The sequence below is a fragment of the Neophocaena asiaeorientalis genome, unplaced genomic scaffold (assembly GCF_003031525.2).
Source record: "Neophocaena asiaeorientalis asiaeorientalis breed wild unplaced genomic scaffold, Neophocaena_asiaeorientalis_V1.1 scaffold55, whole genome shotgun sequence".
Taxonomy (NCBI): domain Eukaryota; kingdom Metazoa; phylum Chordata; class Mammalia; order Artiodactyla; family Phocoenidae; genus Neophocaena; species Neophocaena asiaeorientalis.
In genome coordinates, this window is record NW_020175684.1 from 7,013,996 (window position 1) to 7,030,041 (window position 16,046).

Consider the following 16,046-nt stretch of genomic DNA (forward strand, 5'->3'; position numbering starts at 1 on the left):
GTCTTAATAAATATTTATTTCTCAGTTTTGATGGCTTTTGCTCATCTTTTTCTGGCTACATTCCCAGTAAGTAGGACCTAGAAAGATGTCCAGAGGATCTTGTGAAAGATTATCAGAGAGTGGAGAAAAAAGCAATACTTTGTGTGAGGTTTTTTTTTATTCCTATCACCATGGTATAGTCTTATTATATAATCTAAGAAACACTCATGTAAAACTTATTAAGCTAATACAATTGGAGTTTTACTTTGTATTTGGCAACCAAAGAAACTAACTTAAATGACCAGTGAGAAGAGAAAAGGTGAGCTTTAGAACTTCCTGAGGTCATAGGCTAAGAGGTAGACAGTGCCTCAGCATGATGCACTTAGGAGAGTGTCCTGAGTTCTCATTTGAGGACCAAAACCAGGAGAAGGAACCCATATTCTGCCAGGTAGGAACCGCTAAGCTACAAATGGCAGAATGTACCTCTACCTGGGCTGGGAGACCCTTGTACTCACCTGCAGCACAGGGATGAAGCAATCACTAAGCAAACAGGTGATAGTCATCAGTAACATTTTCATCATTTGATGTTCCTTGTGCTAAATGACTATTGATGGTCATTTAACATAAGTTGCTCATTAACACAGATACAGACCCTCACAAGCCATCAACTTCACCCCTCCTAGAAATAAAAATGTCTTTATTCATTCATCCTCCCCACAAAATGTATTAAAGACATGTCAAATACTAGTCTATGTGTGAAGATATGGTCATAAGTAAGGCATGCTCTTGAAAAGAAGATATATTCCACCCCTCCATACGAATGAAATCCTGAAGTAATATATACATACATTCATAATGAGTTCTTCATCCAAAAATAAGAACTCCAAATTTTCATACTAATTAGCAGAGTGACTAAGTCATTTTACATTTTTACACTTGATTCTTTGACAAATATTATAAAATGCAGAGCTAAAAATAACTGTACATGGGTGAAATGTAGAAAATAACCAGGAGTTTTAAAAGGAGGAGGAGGAACTAGGGACTTTCCATGAAACTTTCGATACAGGTGGTCACATGGTATATGATTCCATTTATATAATGTTTTGAAATGACAAAATGATAGAGATGGAAAACAAATTAGTGGTTCTCAGGGGTTAGAGACGGGAGTGGGGTATGAGTACTATAAAGGGATGACATAAAGGAGATCTTTGTGGTGATGGACTAGTCCTGTATCTTAGTTGCAATGGTTTTTATATGAATCTACGTATGTGATAAAATGGCATAGCACTGTATCCACATACTGTACCAATGTCAGATTCCTTGGTTTGATATTGTTCTGCAGTTACATAAGATGTAACCATTGAGGAAACTGGCTGAAGGGCACACAGGATCTTTCTGTAGTACCTTTGTAACTTCCTGTGAATTTATAATTATTTCAAAATTAAAAGTTAAAAAAAGAAAAGAAAGGGAGCAAATGCTAGGGACTTGTCACGAAACTGTCAGTTAAAATATTTGAATAGAAACAAAATCTGCTTTCAATTGTGACCAGAGGTGGCTTTTAAAGTTTTAGGCACGTGAGTAGTATGTCTATCTCTTCAACACTGACCAGGAAAGTATAATTGCATCCACAAAGGATCTCCCAGTCAACTAGCTGGTGTTCTATTCTTGTGATTTGATAAAATGAGACCATAAATCATGTTTAGAAGAAAAAACAAAAAACTTGAAGCCAGCCACCTAACACCTATCTGAAGATTACATGGCCTCTAATTTCTATCATGCAGTTCCTGGTTATTACCTTAGGTAAAATGAGAACTGTCTTAATTTGAAAATTAAAAAACTTTTCCTCAGAAAATGTTAAAAGTGGTATCATTAGAATCATACAAATTAAAATCAACACAAGAAGTTTAAGATATGCAGTAAATTTTTCATGCTAATGGACTAAAGTACCTCTTGAGACTTTCTCGTCATCAATGTCTATGGGTCTATTATTTCTGTTGAGGTAAAATTATCTATGTAAAGTCATTACTGAGGTCTCCTGTGTATAAGGATAATGAAAGTGCTTCCATACTTTGTAAATGCATTATGTTCTGAAAGAATATTAACATTTTATTTTACATAACTTCTTAATGGGAACATTTCTAAAACACTAAAATAATTACTCAACAAAACTTTCTACTCATAATTGCAACAAATTTTATAAAATATAGATTTGGGGCAGTATTACTATCTATTGCATTTTGCTTTGTTAAGATACTAGGCATTCTGATTCACTTAAATGTTTATCGAGATTGTGTATGCAATGTATGTATATCTATGAGTTAAAGATCAAGAGGGCATGATGATAAAATGCATCATTGGATAAAATGTCTAGTCTATTCCACAAAATGCTTACACCTGCAATATTTCAACCTAAAATAATCATTTACCTGGTCCTATTCTGTAGTTTACTAACACAATTCTGGACTACAGGATGTGTTCTGTGGAGCCATTTTTTTACAAGCCATGCCTCTTCAAATCCAACTTCTAATAGTTTCCATGAGTGAAAATTCAGAACTACAGCAAGAAAATAAATGCAACATCTCTAGTAGTTTAATTATTTCAGGTATATAGGTGTGACAAGCCAGTGGGAGAATAGTAGAAGGCTACATTTTGGCCTCAAAATACATGTGAATGGGGTGTGGTAGGAATGTGGATTGTTAGACTGAAGGATTTTTAATGCATTTGTTAGATCACAGTGCATCATTGAAAGCTATGCATTGGTGAATGATATGACCAGAGTAGTGCTCTAGGGAAAGCTAATGAATTGGGGGTAACATTTAGGTGTGCAGGTAAATGGTAGTAAGAGCTCAAATAACTAGTGCCTGAAAAGGCAGGTTATTCACAACACAAGTGAAGTCTTCTACTTGTGTAATGCCTTTACTTTATAAAATGCTTATTGTATTGTATTTTGAGGTTAAAAAAATAATACTACTATACTTCCTCACCATGTCATTCTGGTATCTATTGCTCTTGTAGGCTAGAATCGTACAAAAGTGAAAGTGTTAGTTGATTACAAGAATTAGCATTCCCCAAACCCGACAACATTCTTCTTGAGTACAACAAAATTTGTACATAAAACTTGACAATATCTTTAAGAACCACTTGAAACATAATAGAATAGAAATATATTCAGGAAATATTTCAGGTTTTGTCTCATTGTATTTAAACTCTCTAAAAATAGGAACTTCCTATATATAACACAGGCAGAAGGTCTTCGTACTCCAAAACATTTTATTGGAACATCCCACACATAGTACTAGTTCATAAAATTATTTTTAAATAAATGTTACATTGATGAATGTCATTAAATGATACACATTTTTTAAATGTCCCATTAGTGGAGTAATGGATAAATAAAATGTGGCATACTGTATGATAGATTTATTCAAGGCAATTTAAAAAATAAAATATCTGTATCATCATGGATGTAGCTGGAGAAAGCTTATTTCAGAATTTATTAAAATATGCTATAATTTGTATAAAATTTTAAACCATACCAAAATAATATTTTATACTGCTCAAGAATGCTATATTCGTGTAAAACAATGAAAATAAACTATAAGAACATACATTAAATTTATGATAAAAGTTTTTTCTTTGGAGAAAGGGAAGAAAGAATAAATTAAGAATGGGGGTTTAAGGACACTTTGGATTCAGATGTTGAATTTATTTTAGTGATTTCAAACACGTAGCAATTTTTTTTTTTTTTAATTAAGATTCATATCCTTCGGGACTTCCCTGGCGGTCCATAGTAAAGAATCCGCCTTCCAGTGCAGGTAATGAGGGTTCCGATCCCTGGTCAGGAAACGAAGATCCCACTTGCCCGGCGGCAAATAAGCCCCGCGTCACAACTACTGAGCTCGCGCGTGCCTCAACTAGAGCCTGCGTGCTGCAAACTACAGAGCTCTCGTGCCACAGCCCAGGCGCCCTGGAGCCTGCGAGCCACAACTAGAGAAGAGAAAATCCACACGCCACAACTAGAGAGAAGCCCGCGCACCACAACAAAAGATCCCGCATGCCTCAAGGAAGATCCCAAGTGCCTCAACTAAGACCTGACGCAGCCAAAAATAAAAATTAAATAAATAAATAATAAATCTTAAAAAAAAAAGATTCACGTCCTTCAAAAAAATGACAATTATCTCTTAGCAAGTTTCTTCTTCTCCTGCACCTTTGCATTTCATCTTATACTTTTTTAAGAACTGTTCATTGAGTACTATAAACCAAAAGAAAAAAAAGGTATTTTGTAAACTATACAGACAAATAAAAGATATATCTGTTTTATCTTTAGAAATATATGAATAGTTTTAAATATATAAAGATATATCTTTAGGCTGCTCTTAGTTTGTGTTTTTCACGAGAACACAATGACTAATCTGATGAGTATGAAAATAATTTTCTTAGTATAGTTATTTCTAACATTCTTTTCTTGCTCTTAAAAGAGGTGAGATTAGAATACATGAAATCCTACCACTAAACCTCTACAAGTCAAAAGTGAATATGTAATTCAGTAAGAGAGAAACCAGTCAGTCACCTTGCCCATCTCTCATCCCCAAGGAAGATCCAAGTTTAACCTCAGGATGTAGTACAACTCATTGCCCCATCAGCTGGTACCATGAGTGGAGGTCACTGCACTCCCTAAAGAAGAGACTAGAGTCCCAGCAGGTATTTCATTTCCACACCTCCTATATCACGAGTGACTTAGGAGGACCACAGCTGTCCTGGTTAAATCAGTGCTCGCATGGAAACCACTCGAATCTTGGTTTTATATGCTGTACCATCCTTTCATAGGGATCTGTTAGGTCTCCCCTCTCAAAGGTTATCTTCCATTCCAGAGTTAACCCTAGACCCTGAGTCTAGACTGAACTGTGAGTCCCCATTATCTGTTCCACCAATGTCTTCATAATAATCCCTGTCTGCCTGGCCTACACAATTAGAGAACATTACAAAATTCTTAATCAGTTTTCAAGATCTTGAACAAAAACCCATGGGACGAAGTGAGAGAGTGGCATGGACTTATATATACTACCAAATGTAAAATAGATAGCTAGTGGGAAGCAGCCCCATAGCACAGGGAGATCAGCTCGGTGCTTTATGACCAAATAGAGAGGGTGGGAGGGAGACACAAGAGGGAAGAGATATGGGAACATATGTATATGTATAGCTGACTCACTTTGTTATAAAACAGAAACTAACACACCATTGTAAAGCAATTATATTCCAATAAAGATATTAAAAAATAAAATAAAATAAATAAAATATGATATCTTTCTTAAAAAAAAAAAAACATTTCATCCATACAACTCATGTGTCACACATATTTTACCGTATTCTTAACCTCTGAAAATTTGTTGTGTTTTAAAACATGTAGAACTCTATAAGAAAATTATTTTAGCAAAATATTGTACACATTTTTGCAAAACACTGCACACATTTATGACATCTGAATAGTGACTGACTAGTAAGCAAGAGCTAGGGTAGAGCCCACCCAGCTAGTCCTACCCCAACACTCCCAAGTGCCCTGTTTGTTGCTCTGTCTATACTGAATCTAGCCCTGCGTATAACCCCATTCTGTAGTCTGACTCTAGAATCTCCACTTTCTATCCTATGTCTTGTAGTTTTATACAGAGAGATGTTCTAGGTACATATCTTCTGATATAAAAATGCACTGTTAATCTCTGGTTGAATGTTAAAATAAAATTAGAGTGACATCTACTTATATGATCATTTTTATAAAATGTACTTATGTATTTTTAAATATACTACTCTCCTTCATTATACCAATGGCATTCGGTTGCCCTCAATGCAAGGGACAAGGGTCTCTGTAACCACAAGTCTGCTTGACTACATATCTCTATTCCTTGCCCAGGGAAGATGTAGATCACAGGAGTCAACTAGACATCCACAATCTGTTGTCCCAAAAGGCATGACTGAGGAAGGTAAACAAGAAAGGAAGAGCACACAAACAACATCAACCACCCCCAGTTTTTAGAACTTTGGTCACAGGTAGATTAGGCAAGTTTCAGAAAGGTGTGTAAAAGCTCCCAGTTCAAACATTTGCTTGTATCTCAGGGCCATGAAGGCTATTCTAGTGGCTCATAAGTCTTCTTGCCTTTTAAGAGAATTCCATAAACATACAGCATCCCTAGAAGAATATTACACTAACTCTAAATCCTTGTCACTAAAGCAGACACAGAAAGACACCACTCAGATCCCCCATCACGAAAGGACTCCCTGTCCAGCTGTGAGGATTGTAGTTGACTGACCCTCTCCAGCTGTTAGCAGTTTCATAATCCACCTCAGTGTGTGAGACCAGGTCACACTTTTCTCAGTGTATAGTGGCTGTGGCCACTCATCAATTTGATGGTAGTCAAGGTCATGTTTTTCTCAGGACACTTCAGACAATGACCCAGCAAGGCAGGGCTGCAAATGACTTCATCATTTCGACCCGGGGCAGGACTTCTCTAAGGGGCAAGCTTTGTTCTGGGACTCCCTGGCAGGCTGCAGAGATCTGTAACATCTGCTCAACCCTGCTTCCTCCCCCTCTTTTTCACAGGCATTTCTCCCAATAAACATTTTGTACTCCAAACTCTACCTCAGCTTCAGGAGAATGAACCCCGCAACAGATGAAGACCTGTCAGGTGGGATTTATGACAATGTCATAAAGCTAAGAAAAGACCACACTGGGCTGCCTCATAAAACTTGGCAGAGGTTGGGGGGGTGGGGGAAGTGCAGGGGTGGTGGTGGAGAAGGACAGGCCATAGTGTTTCTAGCATTATCAGGAACAGAAGAAGAATGCAAACTAGAATTTATCGAATTCCTACTATATGGCAGGAACTTTACAAATGTTATTGTCATTCAGTCTTTATGACCATTTTTTGAAAAAGGTATTCTATCCATATTTGACAGATCAAACTTTTCACAAATGTTTATTCACACCTTCCTGAGTGACATGTCTGAACCACGAAGTTACCTGCTCTCAACTGTGCAGACATTACACAGGCAAAGTAGAATATTATGAGGGGCATGAAGTGTAGAGAAAAGGGTTACCTCTCTGACCCAAGAATTAAGAGTAGGTTTCCAAGAGGAATTAATATCTGAGCTGACTCATGAAGCTTAGCCAGATGAAAACATGTGGCCAGGGTAGTTTAAGATGAGGCACTCTATGTAAAAATGAGAGGAGAACCCAAAATTTAACTCCCAGATTCCTTGTAAAATGTGAAGCAAGGATTCAGACTCAGTTGTGACTCTGAAAATCTTGTTTAGTCCACTTCCATCAAAGTTCAGGACTGAAAATGACAGTAGAGGATATAAAATTGTCCACCCTTCCCAGGTGTGTCGAGAGCCAACTTGATTCTCCAAGGCATGGTCCCCTTGCCCTGTTGTTCCCATTAGGTACAAAAATCAAATCCAAGCAAACAGCTGACAACAGTAACACAGACAGAGTTATGAAGGCCTTTTCGAGCTGCCAAAGCTCCCCTGATGGCTGGTTGAGTTGACAGCAAAAATTCATTCTGAGCTAGAAAATCACTGATCGTGAAGACTTCTGGAAGGTGATGTCTAACCTCAGCTATTCCATTACTCACACAAAATGTTGACCTACCCATGTATGGGAGGCAGCAAAGAAATACTTTGATTAATGATTGAGTACCCTTTTAATACAATGTTATAGTCCTCACGCTTTTAACAATTATTACTTTTGCTGTTCTGAAATGATAATTTTATTTTTTAAATTTTTCTATTGAAGTATAGTTAATTTACAATGTTGTGATAGTTTCAGATATACAACAAAGTGATTCAGCTATATACATATTCTTTTTTAGACTCTTTTCCATTATAGGTTATTATAAGATATTGAATACAGTCCACTACGCTAAACAGTAGGTCCTTGTTGTTTATCTATCTTATATATAGTACTGTGTATCTGTTAATCCCAAATTCCTAATTTATCCCTACCCCTCTTCCCCTTTGGTAAGCATAAGTTAGTTTTCTGTCTGTGAGTCTATTTCTGTTTTGTAAATAAGTTCATTTGTATCACATTTTTAGATTCTACACATAAGCGATATATGATATTTGTCTCTCTTTGTCTGACTTGCTTCACTTCTAGTATGATAATCTCTAGGTCCACCCACATTGCTGCAAATGGCACTATTTCATTCTTTTTTATGGCTGAGTAATATTCCATTGTATATATACCACATCTTCTTTATCCATTCATCTGTCAATAAACATTTAGGTTGCTTCCATGTCTTGGTTATTGTAAATAGTGCTGCTATGCACATTGGGGTGCATGTATCTTTTTGAATTAGAGTTTTCATCTTTCCTAGATGTATGCCCAGGACTGGAATTGCTGAAATGCTTAAGAATTTTTTAAGGATTTTTTTTTAAGGATTGCTTAAATCTCATAGAATAAACTATGCTTTGCCTTGCCAGAATAATGGAAATAGTTTCATGATTCAGTGTTTAGCTAATGCAAATTACCTCCTCAAGACTCACCCCAAATTTTTCAGAGAGAAATCGAAACAATTTTTATTAGGGAATATCAATATGCAACTAGAATATAAAATTAAGGAACTAAACAATAAAGTGCCCTTCAGTGCAATCACTGTCTTCAGCAGTGGATGGATTCTATTAGCAGAGTCATTTTGGCACTAGCTTCTAGGTGGAGCATGATTAATCATGACTCCTGCAAGATGCTAATTCATCATTAACTGAGTAAATAAATATTTTTATATCTTTCATTTCGATACCTAAATCAACCAGCAAAAAAAATTATTTTACTTAGTTGGCAATGAGAGATTTCTTCTATAGAACTAGATGCCTATGTTGGCCAAGAAAGAATCCAGGTATCATATCAGTGTCATAGCACAGGACTATATATTGGAGGTAAGAAGGAGGGACCACAACCTGACTGAGGTTCTGATAGAAAATGTGCCAGAGCTTCCAGGATCCATAGAGGCTGACTCTGAACTCAGAGTGGGGACTTGTGTGAACTAGGAGCTATTATGGGATGTGGGCTTTGATGTGATGGGCATGAAAATGATAAATGGACATTGATGTGATGCAATTTCATGTGATGCAGCATATGTAGAAGGACATGACTTGGTGGTGGGCCCAGAAGTGGTGGACCAGAAGTTATGAGCCGAACTAGACTCAAAGGGTCAGCTATACTGCCACCAACCACTGTGGGTGGGCTCTGTCTAGAGGATCAACTATGACAGTGGTTCTTCAACACGTGTCGGAATAAATAGGTCTGCTTGTTAAAGTGCAGCTTTCCTGACCCAACCCCAGAAATTCTGATTCAATAAAACATGGATGGAACTCAGAAATCTGCATTTTTAAAACTTGCCACTTGATTCTGTTGTAGGTTTCTGATGAGAAACCATGGTCTAGGTGGAACTGTGAAACAAAAAAGATAAAGAAATGATCTTATACCTGGCAGAATGAACCACGGTATATATAATGCAATATAATAGCCATTAATGGCACAAAGAGAAAGACAGAATTTTACCACCTTCTCTCACTCTGGCAGCACTATAAGTAAGTAAAAGTGCCCAATTTTGTTGCCTCCAATTTGCAGAGGCCATAAAGAAATTGAGAAAGAGAAAAAACACTTCATATGTTTTTAATTCAAAAAATTTCAGCTCCCTTTAACATACCAATTGAATATATAAAAGGTTTTGTAGTGGAAAGGATATTGGACACTGAAGGAAAAAAAATGGATTCAAATCTTAGTTCCATTTCTCATCATATTGACATGTTACTAACAGCTCAGCATTTCAGTTTCCTTCACTAAAAACACTTAGGATAATAATAATACCTGTGGAGAATGATGGTTGCGAGAACTAAATGAGGAGTTTATGCAAGCTTTAAGCCTGGTATCCGGTACATAGAAGAAACTGTGATTTGGGGTGATGAATAAATGAATAGACAAACAAATATTTTGGATGGATAAGAAGCTCTTATGAAATTAAATGAATGCTGAAAATGTTGACAGACATAATGTGTTAGCTCTCAAGTTAGCGACAAACATAAGGAATTCTTTATTTTTAGTTACAATTTATTTCTTTTTTCCAATGTGTTTTTACCCACTAGGAACACAAGTGTAATCATTCTTTATTTTTATTCTGCTTTGCTTTGATTTCCTACACAGCCTTGGTGTAAATCATTCAAAATACCATTTAAATCATAGACCAGCAGAGCCTAGCGGTCTTTGGGTTCAGTGCTGTTGAGTCAGATGGGAAAACTAATTATTCATTTGGCTTTCATTTTGTGTACCCTTCCCACCTTCTTCAGGACCTTTATTAATTTCCAGACATGGTCTGTGGGTAGTTCCACAGACGTTCAAAATTACGTGGGACTGTCTTCCATGTTAACTCTTCAAATGGCTTCATTTATAGGCACAGCTGTCTCATCTTGATTTCACTGGGAGTGAGGCAGAAGTGGCATTTCCCTGCTCACAGCCCATTATTCTCAGACACGTGTTGCAACATACATTAAGTTCAACTTCTGCGGAGTTGTTATTGAGGTATAGAACCATGCACACTTGGGTGGCATCATGCCCTCCAAATGATATGAAGAATAAAGCAGACAAAAGGACAGGCAGAGGAAAAGGTAAATTTCCAATCTATGACATCAATTTCATGCCATGGAAACCCCCAAGCTTCCCCCAGGAAAAGAAGACACACTGTAACTTGGAGGTAGACAGCAATTTTCTATTTATAAATAATTTCACTCTTGTCACTTGAATTTCTAAGCATAGGTATTATTATACCTTATTTTAAACAGGAGGCACTAGCCTCTGATGGTCTAGTGGTTAAGATTTTGTGCTCTCACCACCGGAGCCCTGGTTCAATTCCTGGACAGGGAACTAAGAGCTCGGTTCAAGCCGCTGCACACTGATGTCACTCTGAGATCACTCCCATGAATATACATCTGTATAAATATTCCAATTCTCCACACAATTGATAACATTATAACAGGAGCTTGGGATGAACACATACACACTACTATATATAAGATAGATAACCAACAAGGACCTACTATATAGCACAGGAAACTCTACTCAACATTCTGTGATAACCTATATGAGAAAAGAGTCTAAAAAAGAATGAATAGATGTATATGTATTACTGAATCACTTTGCTGTCCGCCTGAAACTAACACAACATTGTAAACAACTATACTCCAATACATTTTTAAAAAATAAAAGGCAAGTATCTCAATACATATTGTTAGGTATTGGCCCACCTGAAATTTATTCAATGGAAGAAATCTACAAATGTGGGTGTTATGACAGAGGACATGCATAATACATACATTTAATTTATATAAATTCCTTTATATAAATACTTCACATTAAAATACTGCTATTAGGGCTTCCCTGGTGGTGCAGTGGTTGAGAGTCCGCCTGCCGATGCAGAGGACACAGGTTAATGCCCCGGTCCGGGAAGATCCCACGTGCCGCGGAGCGGCTGGACCTGTGAGCTATGGCCGCTGAGCCTGCACGTCCGGAGCCTGTGCTCCGCAACAGGAGAGGCCACAACAGTGAGAGGCCCTTGTAACGCAAAAAGAAAAAATTAAAAAATAAAATAAAATACTGCTATTAAAATTTTAAAATAAAAAAAAATAATGAAGAGGAGGAAATGGAAGCACAACAGGGTTAAATGAATTGCCCAAAGTCATACAGTTGGCAAGCTGCATAGCCGGGATGGACATCACTTTCTTTGTCTTAGTCCATCTGGGCTGCTATAACAAAATACCATAGGTTGGGTGGCTTATAAATAAGAGAAATGTATTTATCACAATTCAGAAGGCTGGGAAGTCTAAAATAAAGGCATCAGCATAGTTGATTTATGAGGAGGGCTCCCTTCCTGGGTCATAGCTGATGCCTTTTCACACACAGCGAAAAGAGGAGCTCGCTTTTTGAGACTGTTTTATAAGGACATGAATCTCATTCCTGAGGACTGAACCCTCAGGATATAAGCACTTCCCAGAGGCCCCACCTCCTCATTCCATCACACTGGGCATTTGGACTTCAACATATGAACTTTGGGGTGACACAAATATTCTGACCATAGCATTTTTTCTAACACAAAATCCCAGATTCCCTCGAAAACAACAATATTTCTCCATATTGAGACTTAACTCTGGGATTAGCAGAGTCCTTAAAAGGGAAGAAAGTGAGACATGTAAGGCAAATGCAGTTTTCCAGAATCAACCTGCATAAGTTGATTCAAGTAAACGCCCCTCGTCGCGTTCCACGCTCAGAGACACTGTGGGTGTAAACTTATTCATTTATTGCCAGTCACTAACCACAGGAGAGTCACTTTTTCAGATGGTCACCATCTCCTCCTTACTTCAGTTTAGCCGCAGACGCCTGTCAGCTGCCAAGGCAGGCAATGCTGTGGATCGTGGACCACTCTGAACATTCTTTAGTCCTATTTGGTTGAATAACCTTTGGACTTGAATGTTCTGAACTTGATTAGGTTGCAGTTAACTCCTTGATCAGGAGATGTTGCACACAATTGCGATTTTACTTAGTACAGAATAGCATTTGTTCTAAGTAAACTTAGGGCAATCTCCAGTTCAAAGGATTCTGAAGACAAAATGCCCACAAACACAAGCTTCCCCCACCACCTCAAAAAAAAAAAAGAAAAGGCTACAATAGACTCCTTTTTATCTTGTACTCATTTATGTAAGCTGTACTTCTATGACTAACATAGGAAAGTGTCCAGGTGAAGGATTGCATTCTCAGGTGACTCTCAGAGGACCTTGTTTACCTTGTTTTATTGTGGTCTAGCAAGGTCCTCATATAAATGAACCACAGGCTTCTCTGCCTTCAGCTGAGAATCCCTATTGAACGTTTGATTACCCGCCTTAGATACATTTTCCAGGCTCAGGAAATTGCTAAACATGCCAAGTGCTCTGAGCTGGAGCAGGAGATCAAGCGTTTGGAGATCAGAGTGAAACTCCCCGCAGCACATGGGGAAATACAGCTAATATTTGGAGCCAAAGAAACACCTCCTTCTCTTCATTTCACATCATCATCTATGCCTGGAGTGGAGGATGAGTTTTTGGTCCTCTCACTTCCCATCTCTCTCCCCACCCACTTCTGCTCCTTGACCCACCCCTTATTAACTCCTCCACAAGAGAGGAAATGGAGATGGTTAGGGGCACATTGTACCTAAAAGAGACTCCATGAAAACTCTCTGCTTTTCCCTCCTCCTTTCTGAATTTTCATAGTAAGCAGACCCAGGTGAGGCCTGCCTCTCCAGAATCAATTCTCTCTCCCCCTCTCTCTCCCTTCCCTCTCTTTCTTTCTCTCTCTCTTTCCCTTATTCTCTCCTTTCTTTCCACTGAGCACACAGTTGAATAGTATTAGATTCATGAAAAAAGAAGGAGTCCTTCCTTTGGTTTAACCAATGAGCCTGTACTGAGAGAGATTAATAAATTCACACTTCGCCATAATGAGATGCACTCTACTTCTTTTCTGGCTATTAAACCTTGAGTTTGTCATTCCTCTCATCAGGCATCCTACAGGGAGAAGTTCTGGATCCAGAGCTGTATCCACTCATTCTTCGGACCCCAACACCTTCAAAATATACACCACACCTCTAAACTTCAGCATAATTATACATCATTCTACTCAATCAATCACTGGACCAGTTGCTAATGATGAAATCCCAAAATGAAGGAAACTAAATGTGTAATGGGAGTTTGTTGGAGAAAATTGAAAGTCAGATCACCTATGTCCTGATAACAGCCTTTTAATTTCAATATTTTACTTAATGAAATTAGACCCACCATGATGGTTATTACTTCTGTCATCCCATCTCCAACGGTAACACCGCCCCATCAAAATTACCTCATCAGGTGATTCAGCTATGCCTAGCCTGTTCCCCTGAGAGGAGATCCTGAGACAAAGTTGGCAGTGCAACGCTTTATTTGGGAAGTGATTCTCCTAGGGAGTAGGAATGAAGGATGATGGAAGTAAAACAGGGAAAGAGGGAAATTCAATAAAGACTGCTTTATCAAGTTGGTGCTTGATCTCCCAGGACTTTCTGAGGACTCATGAAATATAGCTTAGAACTGCCTGCCAGGGACAGTCGGATAAAAGCAGAGAGCATTTATCAATTGGCTGGCATCCTCTATTGGGCAAGAGTGTCCCTAGGGCATGATCTCCCCCAGCACCCAACTTGCACATATGCAAGAGCTGAGCAGGTTCCCCAAGGTGATGTCAATGCCAAGGCAGCACAGAAGCCCTTGGCAGGAAGTTAGAAGAATGTAGTAAAGACACAAGGTAGAAACTCTGTCTGGTGGCATCTGTGCAGAGTTAGTCAAGTCCTGCATAGGGCTGGTGGTCACAGAAGTAGATGGAGTAAAAGAAGGTATTATGCCCGTGCTCACTTCGGCAGCACATATACAAAAATTGGAACGATACAGAGAAGATTAGCACGGCCCCTGAGCAAGGATGACATGCGAATTCATGAAGCATTCCACATTTGGGGGAGGAGATATGGGGATATACGTTTATGTATAGCTGATTCACTTTGTTATAAAGCAGAAACTGACACACAATTGTAAAGCAATTATACTCCAAAAAAGATGTTAAAAAAATAAATAAAGATAAGGAAAGAGAGGCAAAGATAGTAAATGATGCAGCTAGGCTTGAATTCAGATATACTAGCCCCTGATATATGTTCTTAGACTCCAAGCTACAATGTCTCTCAGCTATGATGATAAATAATTGTATGTGTGTTGTGATTAGGGAAATCTATTCTTTGTCAACTTTCAGGATATTGTATTTGAAAAAGCCTTAAGGCTTCTTTGAAGAGGATCCAACAATGAATGGGGGAGAGGGATAATCCTGAGCAGAAACATAAGCAAAAGTGCAGATGTGTGAATATGCAAGTCCTGTGTAGAAACCATAAGAGTGTATATTTGACTGGAGTTTGAGTTATGTGTTTTAAAATAATAGAACCTAAGTTTTATATGGTATCTTGGACCCAATTCATGGAAGGTCTAAAATTCTAGACTGAAAATATGAGCTTTATTTGGTCAACAATAGGGAATACTGATGGTTTTCAAGCAGGTCAATGATGTAAGTCTAGGAATTTCTGTTACTGTATTTATGACATCATCGTACTTAGCCAAAAAGTAAATCAATAGGGCATTTCATTAAAAATGTGTTAAGTAATTGATTGGTAAAAAAAAAAAAAGGAAGGTAATTATGCCCAATACAGTCTCCCTCTAACATTATGGTTCATGACATGCCTTCCTTTAAGTCCAAAATATTATAGTCCCCTTCAAGCTATGACCAGCCACAGTGCCTGCAATGACCTAACACAACAGACTGATGGAGCCATCTCTGCTGTTGCAGTCGGCCTGAAGTCATAACTGATACCACCATCAATCTGTATCATCATTTTTCTATTTCTCTCAACCTTGGGCAGCATATTGGCAGCTCTAGATTGTTCTTCTGGTCGAATGACCTAGACTTTCATCACTTAGAAACCTGAGCTTTTATTTTTCTTGTCCTAGTTGGCCCAAGGTTGCTCAATTGCCTATTTATAGCTGTCACTGACCACAGAATCACTGAAAGACACTTCAGTGTATTCCCAAATCTCAGAGCTACTTCTCCTCCATCCCACTAGGTAGCAGTATCTCCTTGTGATAATCAGACTCAAGTTCCCCACCAGTATAGAACTTGTATCTTGTCCTACTGGTCCTCTCACATGAGGATCCAACAGTGACTGGGGTAGTATAGCTTCATTCAGTAGAACCCTTACTGTATCCTCGATAGATGTGTTATATACATAAGAACCACACTTCCTATTCAGGAAGAACCTAAGATTGTGAGGACAACTCTGGTCCCCAAGTGAGTCTCTGGGAATGATGTTTAAAAGAGCCAATCCTACTTCTACCCTTTGGTTCCCAGACCCTTGTTTTCTAGCCACTAGCAAAAGAGCATCATATATTAACCATTTTCCTCTGAAAGTAGAGTCTAAGACAAAAGCTCATATACCATC

The 16,046-nt window shown here is 38.2% G+C and overlaps 1 non-coding gene across 1 annotated transcript; it reads left to right on the forward strand.

Annotated features, from left to right (window-relative positions):
* Positions 1–14,416: 14,416 nt before the first annotated feature.
* Positions 14,417–14,523, forward strand: LOC112390961 (U6 spliceosomal RNA). The gene has a single exon (XR_003001372.1). It is a non-coding gene; the product is annotated as a U6 spliceosomal RNA (small nuclear RNA).
* The last annotated feature ends 1,523 nt before the right edge of the window (positions 14,524–16,046 follow it).